The sequence below is a fragment of the Pleurodeles waltl genome, chromosome 12 (assembly GCF_031143425.1).
Source record: "Pleurodeles waltl isolate 20211129_DDA chromosome 12, aPleWal1.hap1.20221129, whole genome shotgun sequence".
Taxonomy (NCBI): domain Eukaryota; kingdom Metazoa; phylum Chordata; class Amphibia; order Caudata; family Salamandridae; genus Pleurodeles; species Pleurodeles waltl.
In genome coordinates, this window is record NC_090451.1 from 655172659 (window position 1) to 655194001 (window position 21343).

Consider the following 21343-nt stretch of genomic DNA (forward strand, 5'->3'; position numbering starts at 1 on the left):
GGTTGTCAGTCTGTTTTAAAGTTGTGGGAATTGCTATGAAAGAAACTTGGTAGGTATTGTGTTTTAGTTCCTGAGCATGTGAATGTTTATTGAAAAACTGTGTCATGATGCCTACTCATCTAGAAAACTGAGGGACTTTTTTATGCAGTGCAACAATAAATTCTACTCTTGCAGACCTTTAAATATTTTCCAAAATGGCCTAAAGCCACAGTTGGCACAGTATGATAAGAAGAAAGAGATGGCCCAAGAACAATTTTGGGGCAAAATTTAATTCCAACATTTTCTTCGTTTGGGAGTGTTTCTGTTAGATAGTAAAACCTCAGAAGTGCAAATAAAGTAAAATGGCACTTTGTTTCATTCAGTAAATGTTTTAATGAAACTCCTGCTCCCAGCTTCAAGATTAATCTTTTTGCTATAATTTGATTTTAAGCATCTTTTTGGGCCCCTGCGACCAACGGAGAAGATACATTTATGCCAAATTTTCTCTCAGGTTTATTGATCTTATCTTCATTAATATTTTTAAATGCTTGTATTTCTGATGGATACTTTTAACCACAGATTCAGGCTGGATCCAAAAATATTCTCAGCAGTGCTCCTACACACTGTTAGGTGGTGCCATGTGGCTCCTCGTTGAGTTCATTTCACTGCTGCTGCGAACTTCAGTTTCTTACTTGATTCTTTCCGCTCCCTTCAACGTGGAGCACAAAACAATTGTCAGCACCAGTGTACAGATCTCTTACTTGTGATCTTTGTAGGCAGTGGAATGAGACCACTCCAAAGAATAGGGAAGTGGGAGGGCAGTATGGAATCTGTGGTTAGCAGGCGTATCCAAAGTAACTTGTTCTTCTGATGGATACTTCTAACTGACTTGCCTTTCTCCCTTACTTCAAAATCATGCTGATTTGGAAATTTTCTTTTGCTTCACTTAACTTTGAAGGCTTTTAGCCTTGAATTGTTTTGCATTCAGGGTTCATTTAACCATTTTTATTTTCAGTCATTTTTCCCCTTTTGCTGGTTGAGTTGCCAGGCCAGCTTGTTTGATTAGTCGCTCTTGAAGGAGATAAGAGTCACAAAGAGAATCGCACTATGTACATTGTCTACCATTATGATTGATTACTAGGATCCACCAAAATGGTGATGGTAAAGAGGAAATTTAGCTTACGGACAAGCGGGTGAAAATTTCCACGAGTTCCTCCAGGTCTCCCTCTGACACCTCTTTAATCTACTAAGTCCCAACCTAGCAAAACTGCTCGAAGGGCATCGGCAGTGCAGGGGCCCCCAGGCACAACCCCGTCTGCCTGGCAGATAGTGAAAAGTGCGATGGTTGCTGCTGCAGTGCCCCCTGAACTGCCACATTGCCGCCGGCTCCATTAGGACATCCCCGCTGGGCCGGAAACTTTGTTTCCGCCCGCCGGCCCGGAAACTTTGTTTCCGCCCGCCGGCCCAGCGGGGATGTCCAAATGCGGCCGGCGAGTTGCCGGCTGCATGGGCAGGCGACTGGCGGTACAACCTTGGTGGTCGGCCTCGTCCGACTGCCAAGATTGAAATGAGGGCCTTAGTCTTTTTGCATGCCCGACTAAGAAAAGTCCTGCTCATCCTGGCAGTCATCCCGGAGAAAAGGGGCTTACTCGCCATCAACCAGTACCTTAGTAAGGAGAGCACCTAGAATCGTTAGAGTGAAATAAGCGGATGCAGTCGTCTTTTCCAAGGGGACAAGCAGTTCAATCACAGCAAACTCCCAGAAAGACTCTTGAGACAGCAACTGGGTGGTGGGAGGGGGGGAATCAGCCCTCCTGAAAGAGAGGCTAGGAAGAGGTGGCTGCACTGTCCTAATGTCAGCTGCTTCCACTCCACTGCAGGGGGTCACAGCTCCAAACTTCTCATTATCCACTAAATTAGGTTCTTTGCTGCTCCTTCAGTGCTCTTATTCAGTCCCTAATTTGCACTCTCCACACTTTGCCAACTTTTACCGACTGCTCAACTTTAATGTCAAGACTGGAGCTTACTTGGGGGTGCTTAGAAGTGCTCCTTGCTCCACCCCTTACACCACTCCGTCCCACTACTCTGTTCTGCCCAGTGTGGCCACCAAGCTGGGCCACACTCTTTTCACGGCTCACTGGACTGCAGCTGGACTGTTACAACCCCTGTAGAGCGTGCCGGTTGGGGGGGGGGGGAGAAGAAATAGGGGGTGTTCCACGCGTCACATGCTTCCTTCCTTCCTCTGCGCTCCTCATCCTGCTGCGTCTTCCTCCCTTCCTACCGCCGGACTGCAGTTGTAGGGTACCGCTCGCTGCATTTCCTCCTGCTGTGTGTTCTTCTGGCTGGGCTCTCTGGACCGTGGCCGGCACCTAGGTTCGGCACCTAGGGCCAGAAGGCAGCCAGGTCAGCCCAAGCTCGGGAAACTCGGGGAAGGGGGCAGCATGCACCACAAAGCTCCAAGCTTCTCTGAGCAGCGTGCTCCACACTCCACTCCTCCATGCCTCCTCTCCTCTCGACCTACAGCTTTCAGACCTCGCAGGGTTTCTGCTCAAGAGCCCACTGTGAATGGCGCTAGCAATTAAATTAGTAAAAACAGCAAGAGAACTACCAAGTCCAGAAAATGAAGTCAAACTGATGAAATTACTTGGAATATCAAAATGCTACAGTAAATTTATCCCAAGATCTGTGGATCAGACTAAAAATGAGATAAAGGAGTGTGATCAAACAAAGGGTTAATTTTACACGGTCAAAGAAGTCTGATCAAGAGTTTAACAACATAGGAAGAGGATTAGAAATGCAACAGAAATAGTCAGTTATTTAAAAGAAAGCTTTGTAACTAGTTTAACTATAAAAAAACTGAATTAATTTGTGTGTGGCAGTGAGTTTTAGACAGATCACAAACAGCTGAAGAAATTGCTTACAGGCAAAGGGATTGACCTAAATAATATCCAGTAGAATTTACAACTGGATCATTACTCTACAAGAATATGATTTTAAAGCAGCGTATATATGTAATGCATGCAGTTGTGTGGCAGATTCTTTCCAGATTGATCAGTAGTAGTTGTGAAGAACTGGAGGAAATGTGTGAAATATTAGAAGGAGCAATGAAAGTGAGCAAAGAGAGTGGACATTTGTAGGAAACTGGGTTTTCTTTGTTGCACCACCCCCAACCACTTTTTGCCCCCTTTGTAGCTGCTAGATGCTGTTTTTTTAATTGCCATGGACTTTAGTACTCCTGTAAGTCCCTCGTAGATTGTACCCTGGTACCTAGGGCATGGGTACTAAAGAGGGTCCCTAAGATCTGCAGCCTAAAGGAACTACACACAAATTATACACAGACTGCCGTTGTAGGCTGTGTGATATGGTGCAAACCATGTCTGAAAACATAACTTGACACACTGCTGTTTGCCATGCCAAAGACACTGCATGGGCTACATGTAAGTCACCCGTACAGCAGGACTTGGAGCCCTGAGGCAGGGTGCATTATAGCAAATGTGAGGACACATCTACATAAGCCAATATTCCTCTGTAATGTTTATTACCATCGCTAGATATTACAAGTGAGCAGACAAGCCTTCTTTAAGGTATGTACTTGGGCTCTGGTCAAAATGAGTTACCTAGCTACATAATGGCTTCACTGAAATCTATGGTGTTTGGTATCAAATGTTTTGTCTTAATAAATCTGTACTGATGCCAGTACTAGATTTATTATGATACGCACCCAGAGGGCATCTTACAGGTGCCCCATGAAACCTTACTAGTCCTCTAGTGTGCTGGCTAACTGGTGTCGCCCAGCCTGCCACCACAGACACATTTCATACCCCCTGCAGGTGAGAGCCCACGCTCTCAGGAGGTCAGGAACAATGTGTTATCACCTCCTCCAGCAGGAAGACTAGTAAATCATCATATCAAGGCCAGAGGCATCAAAGCCTCTGCCGCATTTAATGTGCGGCCTCCGCTTTCTCCAGCGCTGGTGAATGCCACCCCATGTCCTGATGCCCATTTGGCACTAGGGTAAGCGGGAAATTAAATAGTCTGGAGACATGTTAGATAATCAGGCTAGTTACACTCCTAGGGTGGGCTACCTGAAGTGAACACGAAAGAAAGAATTTTGCCATCTTGTGTGTGATGAAATAAGGAACTCTGGGGGCAGGGTTATGCCCACTCCTTGCAGGAAGTGGTCAGGGGTGTAGTGACCCCAGAGGTAAGTAAATCATTGGCTACTACCTTGCACTCCTCTTTATTTATTTTTTTTTTTTTTAATCTGTTTTTTTTTTTTCTTTCTTATTTTAGAAGAACATTACAAACAGTTAAAACCGCTGCACGGCTTCTGTATACCTTAGACTCGTCTTAATGACTCAACATTTATTATTTAGGTGGCCCTCTGCCACCAAGAAAGCAGATCAAGTCAAGACTTTGATTACTGGGATCCAAAGAAGTAAGAAGAAAGAAACCAAGGGAGTGAGAACTGAAGACCTGCACCAAAGATTGGTGCCAAACCCTGTCAGGCTTCTTGCACTCCGACATTCGCTGGAACAGACTCCGCATATAGCTAGACAACCTCCCCAAACCCTTGGAGGGCTGCCCAGCACCTCAACGATCTCCCTTGGAGTAGAGGAGGTACCCCCCTGCATTTTCAGGCACCAAAGGCAGCCATCAGGTCCATTGAGGGAGCAACCTGCTGGGAAGAGGTCACAGGTTCTAGGGGGACAGCCCTGTCACCCTTTTAAGTTTCAAGACACTGACACCCCCAGAAGCCCCTCTGGCACTAATACCTGGGTACCGGAGCAGTTGCAGCAGCAAAGGCGTGTTGTATCCAGTCCGGATTCCCCCACTGACCGACCTGCACTTCAAGGGACTTCAGGGACAATGAGACTCACATGAGAGTGACCCATCTGTCCTGTTGCCCCTCTTCTGCTAAACCACCACCAACAGTGAGAGCCTCTGATTGCAGTGACCTGCCGGCCAAAACGCCTATATACCTGGGCCTCCCAGGCCGGGTTTGCAGGAACCAACAGTGCGTATGAGGTCCAGAGACTCTTAAGTGCTGAGCCCCCCTTTGGGTTCAGCTGGACTGGTCCCCCAGTCCCCAACTGCGGCCTCCTCTGCAGAAGACTAAGAATCGGGAGAGCCTGTGTCAACGTGACCAGCCGTACAAAACACCACTGCACCCGTGCCCTGCAGCCCCAGTACGAGTGAACGAATGATGTCTCTGAGCCCAGGAGAACCTCAAGACCTGAGCCTAACCCCCCAACCCCCTTAGCCTTCAACCAGACTGCCCCTCAGTTCTAACTTGCAGCCTCTTTTTACAGCTACCGTTCCCCACTGATTGTAACGGGTAGAGTTTGAGGCTATTATTGTGAGAAGCACTTCTGCACCCGGATGCCCCTGGGCAGACAGGAGTGAAGTGTTGGTGCATTCTTGGACCTTGGCCTTTACTTACCTTAAGCCCTGAAGAACAGTCCTGGAAGTTGATTGTAAGTGACCCTATGCAGTGAATGTTTTTCCAAGAGGATAACTGTAGGAAGTTGGCTCTGTATGTGCTATTTCAAAGTAAGGAATAGCATGCACAGAGTCCAAGGGTTCCCCTTAGAGGTAAAATAGTGGTAAAAAATAGATAATACTAATGCTCTATTTTGTGGTAGTGTGGTCGAGCAGTAGGCTTATCCAAGGAGTAGTGTTAAGCACTTGTTGTACATACACATAGACAATAAATGAGGTACACACACTCAGAGACAAATCCAGCCAATAGGTTTTTATATAGAAAAATATCTTTTCTTAGTTTATTTTAAGAACCACAGGTTCAAATTCTACATGTAATATCTCATTCGAAAGGTATTGCAGGTAAGTACTTTAGGAACTTCAAATCATCAAAATTGCATGTATACTTTTCAAGTTATTGACAAATAGCTGTTTTAAAAGTGGACACTTAGTGCAATTTTCACAGTTCCTAGGGGAGGTAAGTTTTGATTAGTTTTACCAGGTAAGTAAGACACTTACAGGGTTCAGTTCTTGGTCCAAGGTAGCCCACCGTTGGGGGTTCAGAGCAACCCCAAAGTCACCACACCAGCAGCTCAGGGCCGGTCAGGTGCAGAGTTCAAAGTGGTGCCCAAAACACATAGGCTAGAATGGAGAGAAGAGGGTGCCCCGGTTCCGGTCTGCTTGCAGGTAAGTACCCGCGTCTTCGGAGGGCAGACCAGGGGGGTTTTGTAGGGCACCGGGGGGGACACGAGTCCACACAGAAATTTCACCCTCAGCGGCGCGGGGGCGGCCGGGTGCAGTGTAGAAACAAGCGTCGGGTTCGCAATGTTAGTCTATGAGAGATCTCGGGATCTCTTCAGCGCTGCAGGCAGGCAAGGGGGGGGTTCCTCGGGGAAACCTCCACTTGGGCAAGGGAGAGGGACTCCTGGGGGTCACTTCTCCAGTGAAAGTCCGGTCCTTCAGGTCCTGGGGGCTGCGGGTGCAGGGTCTCTCCCAGGCGTCGGGACTTTAGGTTCAAAGAGTCGCGGTCAGGGGAAGCCTCGGGATTCCCTCTGCAGGCGGCGCTGTGGGGGCTCAGGGGGGACAGGTTTTGGTACTCACAGTATCAGAGTAGTCCTGGGGTCCCTCCTGAGGCGTCGGATCTCCACCAGCCGAGTCGGGGTCACCGGGTGCAGTGTTGCAAGTCTCACGCTTCTTGCGGGGAGCTTGCAGGGTTCTTTAACGCTGCTGGAAACAAAGTTGCAGCTTTTCTTGGAGCAGGTCCGCTGTCCTCGGGAGTTTCTTGTCTTTTCGAAGCAGGGGCAGTCCTCAGAGGATGTCGAGGTCGCTGGTCCCTTTGGAAGGCGTCGCTGGAGCAGGATCTTTGGAAGGCAGGAGACAGGCCGGTGAGTTTCTGGAGCCAAGGCAGTTGTCGTCTTCTGGTCTTCCGCTGCAGGGGTTTTCAGCTGGGCAGTCCTTCTTCTTGTAGTTGCAGGAATCTAATTTTCTAGGGTTCAGGGTAGCCCTTAAATACTAAATTTAAGGGCGTGTTTAGGTCTGGGGGGTTAGTAGCCAATGGCTACTAGCCCTGAGGGTGGGTACACCCTCTTTGTGCCTCCTCCCAAGGGGAGGGGGTCACAATCCTAACCCTATTGGGGGAATCCTCCATCTGCAAGATGGAGGATTTCTAAAAGTTAGAGTCACCTCAGCTCAGGACACCTTAGGGGCTGTCCTGACTGGCCAGAGACTCCTCCTTGTTATTCTCATTATTTTCTCCGGCCTTGCCGCCAAAAGTGGGGCCTGGCCGGAGGGGGCGGGCAACTCCACTAGCTGGAGTGTCCTGCTGGGTTGGCACAAAGGAGGTGAGCCTTTGAGGCTCACCGCCAGGTGTGACAATTCCTGCCTGGGAGAGGTGTTAGCATCTCCACCCAGTGCAGGCTTTGTTACTGGCCTCAGAGTGACAAAGGCACTCTCCCCATGGGGCCAGCAACATGTCTCGGTTTGTGGCAGGCTGCTAAAACTAGTCAGCCTACACAGATAGTCGGTTAAGTTTCAGGGGGCACCTCTAAGGTGCCCTCTGGGGTGTATTTTACAATAAAATGTACACTGGCATCAGTGTGCATTTATTGTGCTGAGAAGTTTGATACCAAACTTCCCAGTTTTCAGTGTAGCCATTATGGTGCTGTGGAGTTCGTGTTTGACAGACTCCCAGACCATATACTCTTATGGCTACCCTGCACTTACAATGTCTAAGGTTTTGTTTAGACACTGTAGGGGTACCCTGCTCATGCACTGGTACCCTCACCTATGGTATAGTGCACCCTGCCTTAGGGCTGTAAGGCCTGCTAGAGGGGTGTCTTACCTATACTGCATAGGCAGTGAGAGGCTGGCATGGCACCCTGAGGGGAGTGCCATGTCGACTTACTCGTTTTGTCCTCACTAGCACACACAAGCTGGCAAGCAGTGTGTCTGTGCTGAGTGAGAGGTCTCTAGGGTGGCATAAGACATGCTGCAGCCCTTAGAGACCTTCCTTGGCATCAGGGCCCTTGGTACTAGAAGTACCAGTTACAAGGGACTTATCTGGATGCCAGGGTCTGCCAATTGTGGATACAAAAGTACAGGTTAGGGAAAGAACACTGGTGTTGGGGCCTGGTTAGCAGGCCTCAGCACACTTTCAATTGTAAACATAGCATCAGCAAAGGCAAAAAAGTCAGGGGGCAACCATGCCAAGGAGGCATTTCCTTACACAACCCCCCCCCAAACGAAAGAGGATGAGACTAACCTTTCCCAAGAGAGTCTTCATTTTCTAAGTGGAAGAACCTGGAAAGGCCATCTGCATTGGCATGGGCAGTCCCAGGTCTGTGTTCCACTATAAAGTCCATTCCCTGTAGGGAGATGGACCACCTCAACAGTTTAGGATTTTCCCCTTTCATTTGCATCAGCCATTTGAGAGGTCTGTGGTCAGTTTGAACTAGGAAGTGAGTCCCAAAGAGGTATGGTCTCAGCTTCTTCAGGGACCAAACCACAGCAAAGGCCTCCCTCTCAATGGCACTCCAACGCTGCTCCCTGGGGAGTAACCTCCTGCTAATGAAAGCAACAGGCTGGTCAAGGCCATCATCATTTGTTTGGGACAAAACTGCCCCTATCCCATGTTCAGAGGCATCAGTCTGCACAATGAACTGCTTAGAATAATCTGGAGCTTTGAGAACTGGTGCTGAGCACATTGCCTGTTTCAGGGTGTCAAAGGCCTGTTGGCAGTCCACAGTCCAGTTCACTTTCTTGGGCATTTTCTTGGAGGTGAGCTCAGTGAGGGCTGTCACAATGGATCCATATCCCTTCACAAACCTCCTGTAGTACCCAGTCAAGCCAAGGAATGCCCTGACTTGAGTCTGGGTTTTTGGAGCTACCCAGTCCAGAATAGTCTGGATCTTGGGTTGGAGTGGCTGAACTTGGCCTCCACCTACAAGGTGTCCCAAGTAAACCACAGTTCCCTGCCCTATCTGGCATTTGGATGCTTTGATAGAGAGGCCTGCAGATTGCAGAGCCTTCAAAACCTTCCTCAGGTGGACCAGGTGATCCTGCCAGGTGGAGCTAAAGACAGCAATATCATCAAGATAAGCTGTGCTAAAGGACTCCAAGCCAGCAAGGACTTGATTCACCAACCTTTGGAAGGTGGCAGGGGCATTCTTTAAACCAAAGGGCATAACAGTAAACTGATAATGCCCATCAGGTGTGGAGAATGCTGTCTTTTCTTTTGCTCCAGGTGCCATTTTTATTTGCCAGTACCCTGCTGTCAAGTCAAAGGTACTTAGAAATTTGGCAGCACCTAATTTATCAATGAGCTCATCAGCTCTTGGAATTGGATGAGCATCTGTCTTGGTGACAGAATTGAGCCCTCTGTAGTCCACACAAAACCTCATCTCTTTCTTTCCATCTGTGGTGTGAGGTTTGGGGACTAAGACCACTGGGCTAGCCCAGGGGCTGTCAGAGCGCTCAATGACTCCCAATTCCAGCATCTTGTGGACTTCCACCTTGATGCTTTCCTTAACATGGTCAGACTGTCTAAAGATTTTGTTCTTGACAGGCATGCTGTCTCCTGTGTCCACATCATGGGTACACAGGTGTGTCTGACCAGGGGTTAAGGAGAAGAGTTCAGGAAACTGTTGTAGGACTCTCCTACAATCAGCTTGCTGTTGGCCAGAGAGGGTGTCTGAGTAGATCACTCCATCTACTGTACCATCTTTTGGGTCTGATGACAGAAGATCAGGGAGAGGTTCACTCTCTGCCTCCTGATCCTCATCTGTTACCATCAACAGATTGACATCAGCCCTGTCGTGGAAGAGCTTAAGGCGGTTTACATGGATCACCCTTTTGGGGCTCCTGCTTGTGCCCAGGTCCACCAAGTAGGTGATGTAGGAAGTTGGCTCTGTATGTGCTATTTCAAAGTAAGGAATAGCATGCACAGAGTCCAAGGGTTCCCCTTAGAGGTAAAATAGTGGTAAAAATAGATAATACTAATGCTCTATTTTGTGGTAGTGTGGTCGAGCAGTAGGCTTATCCAAGGAGTAGTGTTAAGCATTTGTTGTACATACACATAGACAATAAATGAGGTACACACACTCAGAGACAAATCCAGCCAATAGGTTTTTATATAGAAAAATATCTTTTCTTAGTTTATTTTAAGAACCACAGGTTCAAATTCTACATGTAATATCTCATTCGAAAGGTATTGCAGGTAAGTACTTTAGGAACTTCAAATCATCAAAATTGCATGTATACTTTTTAAGTTATTCACAAATAGCTGTTTTAAAAGTGGACACTTAGTGCAATTTTCACAGTTCCTAGGGGAGGTAAGTATTTGTTAGTTTTACCAGGTAAGTAAGACACTTACAGGGTTCAGTTCTTGGTCCAAGGTAGCCCACCGTTGGGGGTTCAGAGCAACCCCAAAGTCACCACACCAGCAGCTCAGGGCCGGTCAGGTGCAGAGTTCAAAGTGGTGCCCAAAACACATAGGCTAGAATGGAGAGAAGGGGGTGCCCCGGTTCCGGTCTGCTTGCAGGTAAGTACCCTCGTCTTCGGAGGGCAGACCAGGGGGGTTTTGTAGGGCACCGGGGGGGACACAAGCCCACACAGAAATTTCACCCTCAGCAGCGCGGGGGCGGCCGGGTGCAGTGTAGAAACAAGCGTCGGGTTTGTAATGGAAGTCAATGGGAGATCTAGGGATCTCTTCAGCGCTGCAGGCAGGCAAGGGGGGGGTTCCTCGGGGAAACCTCCACTTGGGCAAGGGAGAGGGACTCCTGGGGGTCACTCCTCCAGTGAAAGTCCGGTCCTTCAGGTCCTGGGGGCTGCGGGTGCAGGGTCTCTCCCAGGTGTCGGGACTTTAGGTTCAAAGAGTCGCGGTCAGGGGAAGCCTCGGGATTCCCTCTGCAGGCGGCGCTGTGGGGGCTCAGGGGGGACAGGTTTTGGTACTCACAGTATCCGAGTAGTCCTGGGGTCCCTCCTGAGGTGTTGGATCGCCACCAGCCGAGTCGGGGTCGCCGGGTGCAGTGTTGCAAGTCTCACGCCTTTTGCGGGGAGCTTGCAGGGTTCTTTAAAGCTGCTGGAAACAAAGTTGCAGCGTTTCTTGGAGCAGGTCCGCTGTCCTCGGGAGTTTCTTGTCTTTTCGAAGCAGGGGCAGTCCTCAGAGGATGTCGAGGTCGCTGGTCCCTTCGGAAGGCGTCGCTGGAGCAGGATCTTTGGAAGGCAGGAGACAGGCCGGTGAGTTTCTGGAGCCAAGGCAGTTGTCGTCTTCTGGTCTTCCGCTGCAGGGGTTTTCAGCTGGGCAGTCCTTCTTCTTGTTGCAGGAATCTAATTTTCTAGGGTTCAGGGTAGCCCTTAAATACTAAGTTTAAGGGCGTGTTTAGGTCTGGGGGGTTAGTAGCCAATGGCTACTAGCCCTGAGGGTGGGTACACCCTCTTTGTGCCTCCTCCCAAGGGGAGGGGGTCACAATCCTAACCCTATTGGGGGAATCCTCCATCTGCAAGATGGAGGATTTCTAAAAGTTAGAGTCACCTCAGCTCAGGACACCTTAGGGGCTGTCCTGACTGGCCAGTGACTCCTCCTTGTTATTCTCATTATTTTCTCCGGCCTTGCCGCCAAAAGTGGGGCCTGGCCGGAGGGGGCGGGCAACTCCACTAGCTGGAGTGTCCTGCTGGGTTGGCACAAAGGAGGTGAGCCTTTGAGGCTCACCGCCAGGTGTGACAATTCCTGCCTGGGAGAGGTGTTAGCATCTCCACCCAGTGCAGGCTTTGTTACTGGCCTCAGAGTGACAAAGGCACTCTCCCCATGGGGCCAGCAACATGTCTCGGTTTGTGGCAGGCTGCTAGAACTAGTCAGCCTACACAGATAGTCGGTTAAGTTTCAGGGGGCACCTCTAAGGTGCCCTCTGGGGTGTATTTTACAATAAAATGTACACTGGCATCAGTGTGCATTTATTGTGCTGAGAAGTTTGATACCAAACTTCCCAGTTTTCAGTGTAGCCATTATGGTGCTGTGGAGTTCGTGTTTGACAGACTCCCAGACCATATACTCTTATGGCTACCCTGCACTTACAATGTCTAAGGTTTTGTTTAGACACTGTAGGGGTACCAGGCTCATGCACTGGTACCCTCACCTATGGTATAGTGCACCCTGCCTTAGGGCTGTAAGGCCTGCTAGAGGGGTGTCTTACCTATACTGCATAGGCAGTGAGAGGCTGGCATGGCACCCTGAGGGGAGTGCCATGTCGACTTACTCGTTTTGTCCTCACTAGCACACACAAGCTGGTAAGCAGTGTGTCTGTGCTGAGTGAGAGGTCTCCAGGGTGGCATAAGACATGCTGCAGCCCTTAGAGACCTTCCTTGGCATCAGGGCCCTTGGTACTAGAAGTACCAGTTACAAGGGACTTATCTGGATGCCAGGGTCTGCCAATTGTGGATACAAAAGTACAGGTTAGGGAAAGAACACTGGTGCTGGGGCCTGGTTAGCAGGCCTCAGCACACTTTCAATTGTAAACATAGCATCAGCAAAGGCAAAAAGTCAGGGGGCAACCATGCCAAGGAGGCATTTCCTTACACAACCCCCCCCCAAACGAAAGAGGATGAGACTAACCTTTCCCAAGAGAGTCTTCATTTTCTAAGTGGAAGAACCTGGAAAGGCCATCTGCATTGGCATGGGCAGTCCCAGGTCTGTGTTCCACTATAAAGTCCATTCCCTGTAGGGAGATGGACCACCTCAACAGTTTAGGATTTTCACCTTTCATTTGCATCAGCCATTTGAGAGGTCTGTGGTCAGTTTGAACTAGGAAGTGAGTCCCAAAGAGGTATGGTCTCAGCTTCTTCAGGGACCAAACCACAGCAAAGGCCTCCCTCTCAATGGCACTCCAACGCTGCTCCCTGGGGAGTAACCTCCTGCTAATGAAAGCAACAGGCTGGTCAAGGCCATCATCATTTGTTTGGGACAAAACTGCCCCTATCCCATGTTCAGAGGCATCAGTCTGCACAATGAACTGCTTAGAATAATCTGGAGCTTTGAGAACTGGTGCTGAGCACATTGCTTGTTTCAGGGTGTCAAAGGCCTGTTGGCAGTCCACAGTCCAGTTCACTTTCTTGGGCATTTTCTTGGAGGTGAGCTCAGTGAGGGCTGTCACAATGGATCCATATCCCTTCACAAACCTCCTGTAGTACCCAGTCAAGCCAAGGAATGCCCTGACTTGAGTCTGGGTTTTTGGAGCTACCCAGTCCAGAATGGTCTGGATCTTGGGTTGGAGTGGCTGAACTTGGCCTCCACCTACAAGGTGTCCCAAGTAAACCACAGTTCCCTGCCCTATCTGGCATTTGGATGCCTTGATAGAGAGGCCTGCAGATTGCAGAGCCTTCAAAACCTTCCTCAGGTGGACCAGGTGATCCTGCCAGGTGGAGCTAAAGACAGCAATATCATCAAGATAAGCTGTGCTAAAGGACTCCAAGCCAGCAAGGACTTGATTCACCAACCTTTGGAAGGTGGCAGGGGCATTCTTTAAACCAAAGGGCATAACAGTAAACTGATAATGCCCATCAGGTGTGGAGAATGCTGTCTTTTCTTTTGCTCCAGGTGCCATTTTTATTTGCCAGTACCCTGCTGTCAAGTCAAAGGTACTTAGAAATTTGGCAGCACCTAATTTATCAATGAGCTCATCAGCTCTTGGAATTGGATGAGCATCTGTCTTGGTGACAGAATTGAGCCCTCTGTAGTCCACACAAAACCTCATCTCTTTCTTTCCATCTGTGGTGTGAGGTTTGGGGACTAAGACCACTGGGCTAGCCCAGGGGCTGTCAGAGCGCTCAATGACTCCCAATTCCAGCATCTTGTGGACTTCCACCTTGATGCTTTCCTTAACATGGTCAGACTGTCTAAAGATTTTGTTCTTGACAGGCATGCTGTCTCCTGTGTCCACATCATGGGTACACAGGTGTGTCTGACCAGGGGTTAAGGAGAAGAGTTCAGGAAACTGTTGTAGGACTCTCCTACAATCAGCTTGCTGTTGGCCAGAGAGGGTGTCTGAGTAGATCACTCCATCTACTGTACCATCTTTTGGGTCTGATGACAGAAGATCAGGGAGAGGTTCACTCTCTGCCTCCTGATCCTCATCTGTTACCATCAACAGATTGACATCAGCCCTGTCGTGGAAGAGCTTAAGGCGGTTTACATGGATCACCCTCTTGGGGCTCCTGCTTGTGCCCAGGTCCACCAAGTAGGTGACCTGACTCTTCCTCTCTAGTACTGGGTAAGGGCCACTCCATTTGTCCTGGAGTGCCCTGGGAGCCACAGGCTCCAGAACCCAGACTTTCTGCCCTGGTTGGAACTCAACCAGTGCAGCCTTTTGGTCATACCAAAACTTCTGGAGCTGTTGGCTGGCCTCAAGGTTTTTGGTTGCCTTTTCCATGTACTCTGCCATTCTAGAGCGAAGGCCAAGTACATAGTCCACTATGTCCTGTTTAGGCTCATGGAGAGGTCTCTCCCAGCCTTCTTTAACAAGGGCAAGTGGTCCCCTTACAGGATGACCAAACAGAAGTTCAAAGGGTGAGAACCCTACTCCCTTCTGTGGTACCTCCCTGTAAGCGAAAAGCAGACATGGCAGGAGGACATCCCATCTCCTTTTGAGTTTTTCTGGGAGCCCCATGATCATGCCTTTTAATGTCTTGTTGAATCTCTCAACCAAGCCATTAGTTTGTGGATGGTATGGTGTAGTGAATTTATAAGTCACTCCACACTCATTCCACATGTGCTTTAGGTATGCTGACATGAAGTTGGTACCTCTGTCAGACACCACCTCCTTAGGGAAACCCACTCTGGTAAAGATACCAATGAGGGCCTTGGCTACTGCAGGGGCAGTAGTCGACCTAAGGGGAATAGCTTCAGGATACCTGGTAGCATGATCCACTACTACCAGGATATACATGTTTCCTGAGGCTGTGGGAGGTTCCAGTGGACCAACTATGTCCACACCCACTCTTTCAAAGGGCACCCCCACCACTGGAAGTGGAATGAGGGGGGCCTTTGGATGCCCACCTGTCTTACCACTGGCTTGACAGGTGGGGCAGGAGAGGCAAAACTCCTTAACCATGTTGGACATATTGGGCCAGTAGAAGTGGTTGACTAACCTCTCCCACGTCTTGGTTTGTCCCAAATGTCCAGCAAGGGGAATGTCATGGGCCAATGTTAGGATGAACTCTCTGAACAGCTGAGGCACTACCACTCTCCTAGTGGCACCAGGTTTGGGGTCTCTGGCCTCAGTGTACAGGAGCCCATCTTCCCAATAGACCCTATGTGTTCCATTTTTCTTGCCTTTGGACTCTTCAGCAGCTTGCTGCCTAAGGCCTTCAAGAGAGGGACAGGTTTCTTGTCCCTTACACAGCTCCTCCCTTGAGGGTCCCCCTGGGCCTAAGAGTTCAACCTGATAAGGTTCAAGCTCCAAAGGCTCAGTTCCCTCAGAGGGCAGAACTTCTTCCTGAGAAGAGAGGTTCTCTTTTTCTGACTGTGTTGCAGTTGGTTTCCCAACTGACTTTCCTTTTCTCTTGGTAGGCTGGGCCATTTTTCCAGACTCCAGCTCTACTTGTTCACCCTGTGCCTTGCATTGTGCTCTTGTTTTCACACACACCAGTTCAGGGATACCCAGCATTGCTGCATGGGTTTTTAGTTCTACCTCAGCCCATGCTGAGGACTCCAGGTCATTTCCAAGCAGACAGTCCACTGGGATATTTGAGGAGACCACCACCTGTTTCAGGCCATTGACCCCTCCCCATTCTAAAGTAACCATTGCCATGGGATGTACTTTTCTCTGATTGTCAGCGTTGGTGACTGTGTAAGTCTTTCCAGTCAGGTATTGGCCAGGGGAAACCAGTTTCTCTGTCACCATGGTGACACTGGCACCTGTATCCCTCAGGCCCTCTATTCTAGTCCCATTAATTAAGAGTTGCTGTCTGTATTTTTGCATGTTAGGCGGCCAGACAGCTAGTGTGGCTAAATCCACCCCACCCTCAGAAACTAGAGTAGCTTCAGTGTGGACCCTGATTTGCTCTGGGCACACTGTTGATCCCACTTGGAGACTAGCCATACCAGTGTTACCTGGATGGGAGTTTGGAGTGGAACCTTTCTTGGGACAGGCCTTGTCTCCAGTTTGGTGTCCATGCTGTTTACAGCTATGACACCAGGCCTTTTTGGGATCAAAGTTTTTACCCTTGTACCCATTGTTTGGTGAAGAGGCTCTGGGCCCACCCTCCTGTGCAGGTTTTTGGGGGCCTGTAGAAGACTCTTTACTATTTTTAGTTTTGGTTGTCTCATCACCCTTCTGCTGGGGAGTCTTTGTGACCCCTTTCTTTTGGTCACCCCCTGTTGAAGTCTTGGACACCCTTGTCTTGACCCAATGGTCCGCCTTCTTTCCCAATTCTTGGGGAGAAATTGGTCCTAGGTCTACCAGATGCTGATGCAGTTTATCATTGAAACAATTACTTAACAGGTGTTCTTTCACAAATAAATTGTACAGCCCATCATAATTACTTACACCACTGCCTTGAATCCAACCATCTAGTGTTTTCACTGAGTAGTCAACAAAGTCAACCCAGGTCTGGCTCGAGGATTTTTGAGCCCCCCTGAACCTAATCCTGTACTCCTCAGTGGAGAATCCAAAGCCCTCAATCAGGGTACCCTTCATGAGGTCATAAGATTCTGCATCTTGTCCAGAGAGTGTGAGGAGTCTATCCCTACACTTTCCTGTGAACATTTCCCAAAGGAGAGCACCCCAGTGAGATCTGTTCACTTTTCTGGTTACACAAGCCCTCTCAAAAGCTGTGAACCATTTGGTGATGTCATCACCATCTTCATATTTAGTTACAATCCCTTTGGGGATTTTCAACATGTCAGGAGAATCTCTGACCCTATTTATGTTGCTGCCACCATTGATGGGTCCTAGGCCCATCTCTTGTCTTTCCCTCTCTATGGCTAGGATCTGTCTTTCCAAAGCCAATCTTTTGGCCATCCTGGCTAACTGGATGTCCTCTTCACTGGAGTTATCCTCAGTGATTTCAGAGTTGTTGGTCCCTCCTGTGAGGGAACCAGCATCTCTGACTATTATTTGTGGAGTCAGGGCTTGAGAAGCCCTGCTCTCCCTAAGTAGGACTGGAGGGGGGGAATTTCCCTCCAAGTCACTATCTTCATCCTCTGAGTTGCCATCCTCAGAGGGGTTGGCCTTTTCAAACTCTGCCAAAAGCTCCTGGAGCTGTACTTTGGTAGGTTTGGGGCCCATTGCTATTTTCTTTAGTTTACAGAGTGACCTTAGCTCTCTCATCTGTAGATGGAGGTAAGGTGTGGTGTCGAGTTCCACCACATTCACATCTGTGCTAGACATTATGCTTCTAAAAGTTGGAATACTTTTTAAGAAACTAAAACTGGTTCTAGAATCTAATTCAAACTTTTACAAACTTTTAAACTCTAAAAGAAATGCTAAACAGGATCTAACACAAGGCCCTAGCAGGTCTTTTAAGAATTTAGAAAACTTTTCAAATTGCAAAAATCAATTTCTAATGACAATTTTGGAATTTGTCGTGTGATCAGGTATTGGCCGAGTAGTCCAGCAAATGCAAAGTCTTGTACCCCACCGCTGATCCACCAATGTAGGACGTTGGCTCTGTATGTGCTATTTCAAAGTAAGGAATAGCATGCACAGAGTCCAAGGGTTCCCCTTAGAGGTAAAATAGTGGTAAAAATAGATAATACTAATGCTCTATTTTGTGGTAGTGTGGTCGAGCAGTAGGCTTATCCAAGGAGTAGTGTTAAGCATTTGTTGTACATACACATAGACAATAAATGAGGTACACACACTCAGAGACAAATCCAGCCAATAGGTTTTTATATAGAAAAATATCTTTTCTTAGTTTATTTTAAGAACCACAGGTTCAAATTCTACATGTAATATCTCATTCGAAAGGTATTGCAGGTAAGTACTTTAGGAACTTCAAATCATCAAAATTGCATGTATACTTTTTAAGTTATTCACAAATAGCTGTTTTAAAAGTGGACACTTAGTGCAATTTTCACAGTTCCTAGGGGAGGTAAGTATTTGTTAGTTTTACCAGGTAAGTAAGACACTTACAGGGTTCAGTTCTTGGTCCAAGGTAGCCCACCGTTGGGGGTTCAGAGCAACCCCAAAGTCACCACACCAGCAGCTCAGGGCCGGTCAGGTGCAGAGTTCAAAGTGGTGCCCAAAACACATAGGCTAGAATGGAGAGAAGGGGGTGCCCCGGTTCCGGTCTGCTTGCAGGTAAGTACCCTCGTCTTCGGAGGGCAGACCAGGGGGGTTTTGTAGGGCACCGGGGGGGACACAAGCCCACACAGAAATTTCACCCTCAGCAGCGCGGGGGCGGCCGGGTGCAGTGTAGAAACAAGCGTCGGGTTTGTAATGGAAGTCAATGGGAGATCTAGGGATCTCTTCAGCGCTGCAGGCAGGCAAGGGGGGGGTTCCTCGGGGAAACCTCCACTTGGGCAAGGGAGAGGGACTCCTGGGGGTCACTCCTCCAGTGAAAGTCCGGTCCTTCAGGTCCTGGGGGCTGCGGGTGCAGGGTCTCTCCCAGGTGTCGGGACTTTAGGTTCAAAGAGTCGCGGTCAGGGGAAGCCTCGGGATTCCCTCTGCAGGCGGCGCTGTGGGGGCTCAGGGGGGACAGGTTTTGGTACTCACAGTATCCGAGTAGTCCTGGGGTCCCTCCTGAGGTGTTGGATCGCCACCAGCCGAGTCGGGGTCGCCGGGTGCAGTGTTGCAAGTCTCACGCCTTTTGCGGGGAGCTTGCAGGGTTCTTTAAAGCTGCTGGAAACAAAGTTGCAGCGTTTCTTGGAGCAGGTCCGCTGTCCTCGGGAGTTTCTTGTCTTTTCGAAGCAGGGGCAGTCCTCAGAGGATGTCGAGGTCGCTGGTCCCTTCGGAAGGCGTCGCTGGAGCAGGATCTTTGGAAGGCAGGAGACAGGCCGGTGAGTTTCTGGAGCCAAGGCAGTTGTCGTCTTCTGGTCTTCCGCTGCAGGGGTTTTCAGCTGGGCAGTCCTTCTTCTTGTTGCAGGAATCTAATTTTCTAGGGTTCAGGGTAGCCCTTAAATACTAAGTTTAAGGGCGTGTTTAGGTCTGGGGGGTTAGTAGCCAATGGCTACTAGCCCTGAGGGTGGGTACACCCTCTTTGTGCCTCCTCCCAAGGGGAGGGGGTCACAATCCTAACCCTATTGGGGGAATCCTCCATCTGCAAGATGGAGGATTTCTAAAAGTTAGAGTCACCTCAGCTCAGGACACCTTAGGGGCTGTCCTGACTGGCCAGTGACTCCTCCTTGTTATTCTCATTATTTTCTCCGGCCTTGCCGCCAAAAGTGGGGCCTGGCCGGAGGGGGCGGGCAACTCCACTAGCTGGAGTGTCCTGCTGGGTTGGCACAAAGGAGGTGAGCCTTTGAGGCTCACCGCCAGGTGTGACAATTCCTGCCTGGGAGAGGTGTTAGCATCTCCACCCAGTGCAGGCTTTGTTACTGGCCTCAGAGTGACAAAGGCACTCTCCCCATGGGGCCAGCAACATGTCTCGGTTTGTGGCAGGCTGCTAGAACTAGTCAGCCTACACAGATAGTCGGTTAAGTTTCAGGGGGCACCTCTAAGGTGCCCTCTGGGGTGTATTTTACAATAAAATGTACACTGGCATCAGTGTGCATTTATTGTGCTGAGAAGTTTGATACCAAACTTCCCAGTTTTCAGTGTAGCCATTATGGTGCTGTGGAGTTCGTGTTTGACAGACTCCCAGACCATATACTCTTATGGCTACCCTGCACTTACAATGTCTAAGGTTTTGTTTAGACACTGTAGGGGTACCAGGCTCATGCACTGGTACCCTCACCTATGGTATAGTGCACCCTGCCTTAGGGCTGTAAGGCCTGCTAGAGGGGTGTCTTACCTATACTGCATAGGCAGTGAGAGGCTGGCATGGCACCCTGAGGGGAGTGCCATGTCGACTTACTCGTTTTGTCCTCACTAGCACACACAAGCTGGTAAGCAGTGTGTCTGTGCTGAGTGAGAGGTCTCCAGGGTGGCATAAGACATGCTGCAGCCCTTAGAGACCTTCCTTGGCATCAGGGCCCTTGGTACTAGAAGTACCAGTTACAAGGGACTTATCTGGATGCCAGGGTCTGCCAATTGTGGATACAAAAGTACAGGTTAGGGAAAGAACACTGGTGCTGGGGCCTGGTTAGCAGGCCTCAGCACACTTTCAATTGTAAACATAGCATCAGCAAAGGCAAAAAGTCAGGGGGCAACCATGCCAAGGAGGCATTTCCTTACAGGTGACCTGACTCTTCCTCTCTAGTACTGGGTAAGGGCCACTCCATTTGTCCTGGAGTGCCCTGGGAGCCACAGGCTCCAGAACCCAGACTTTCTGCCCTGGTTGGAACTCAACCAGTGCAGCCTTTTGGTCATACCAAAACTTCTGGAGCTGTTGGCTGGCCTCAAGGTTTTTGGTTGCCTTTTCCATGTACTCTGCCATTCTAGAGCGAAGGCCAAGTACATAGTCCACTATGTCCTGTTTAGGCTCATGGAGAGGTCTCTCCCAGCCTTCTTTAACAAGGGCAAGTGGTCCCCTTACAGGATGACCAAACAGAAGTTCAAAGGGTGAGAACCCTACTCCCTTCTGTGGTACCTCCCTGTAAGCGAAAAGCAGACATGGCAGGAGGACATCCCATCTCCTTTTGAGTTTTTCTGGGAGCCCCATGATCATGCCCTTTAATGTCTTGTTGAATCTCTCAACCAAGCCATTAGTTTGTGGATGGTATGGTGTAGTGAATTTATAAGTCACTCCACACTCATTCCACATGTGCTTTAGGTATGCTGACATGAAGTTGGTACCTCTGTCAGACACCACCTCCTTAGGGAAACCCACTCTGGTAAAGATACCAATGAGGGCCTTGGCTACTGCAGGGGCAGTAGTCGACCTAAGGGGAATAGCTTCAGGATACCTGGTAGCATGATCCACTACTACCAGGATATACATATTTCCTGAGGCTGTGGGAGGTTCCAGTGGACCAACTATGTCCACACCCACTCTTTCAAAGGGCACCCCCACCACTGGAAGTGGAATGAGGGGGGCCTTTGGATGCCCACCTGTCTTACCACTGGCTTGACAGGTGGGGCAGGAGAGGCAAAACTCCTTAACCATGTTGGACATATTGGGCCAGTAGAAGTGGTTGACTAACCTCTCCCACGTCTTGGTTTGTCCCAAATGTCCAGCAAGGGGAATGTCATGGGCCAATGTTAGGATGAACTCTCTGAACAGCTGAGGCACTACCACTCTCCTAGTGGCACCAGGTTTGGGGTCTCTGGCCTCAGTGTACAGGAGCCCA

The 21343-nt window shown here is 49.3% G+C and overlaps 1 protein-coding gene across 9 annotated transcripts in view; it reads left to right on the forward strand.

Moving 5' to 3' along the window:
• Nucleotides 1-21343, forward strand: part of POGZ (pogo transposable element derived with ZNF domain) — a 235423-nt gene that overhangs the window by 60828 nt on the left and 153252 nt on the right. The gene's annotated exons all lie outside the window — the stretch shown is intronic.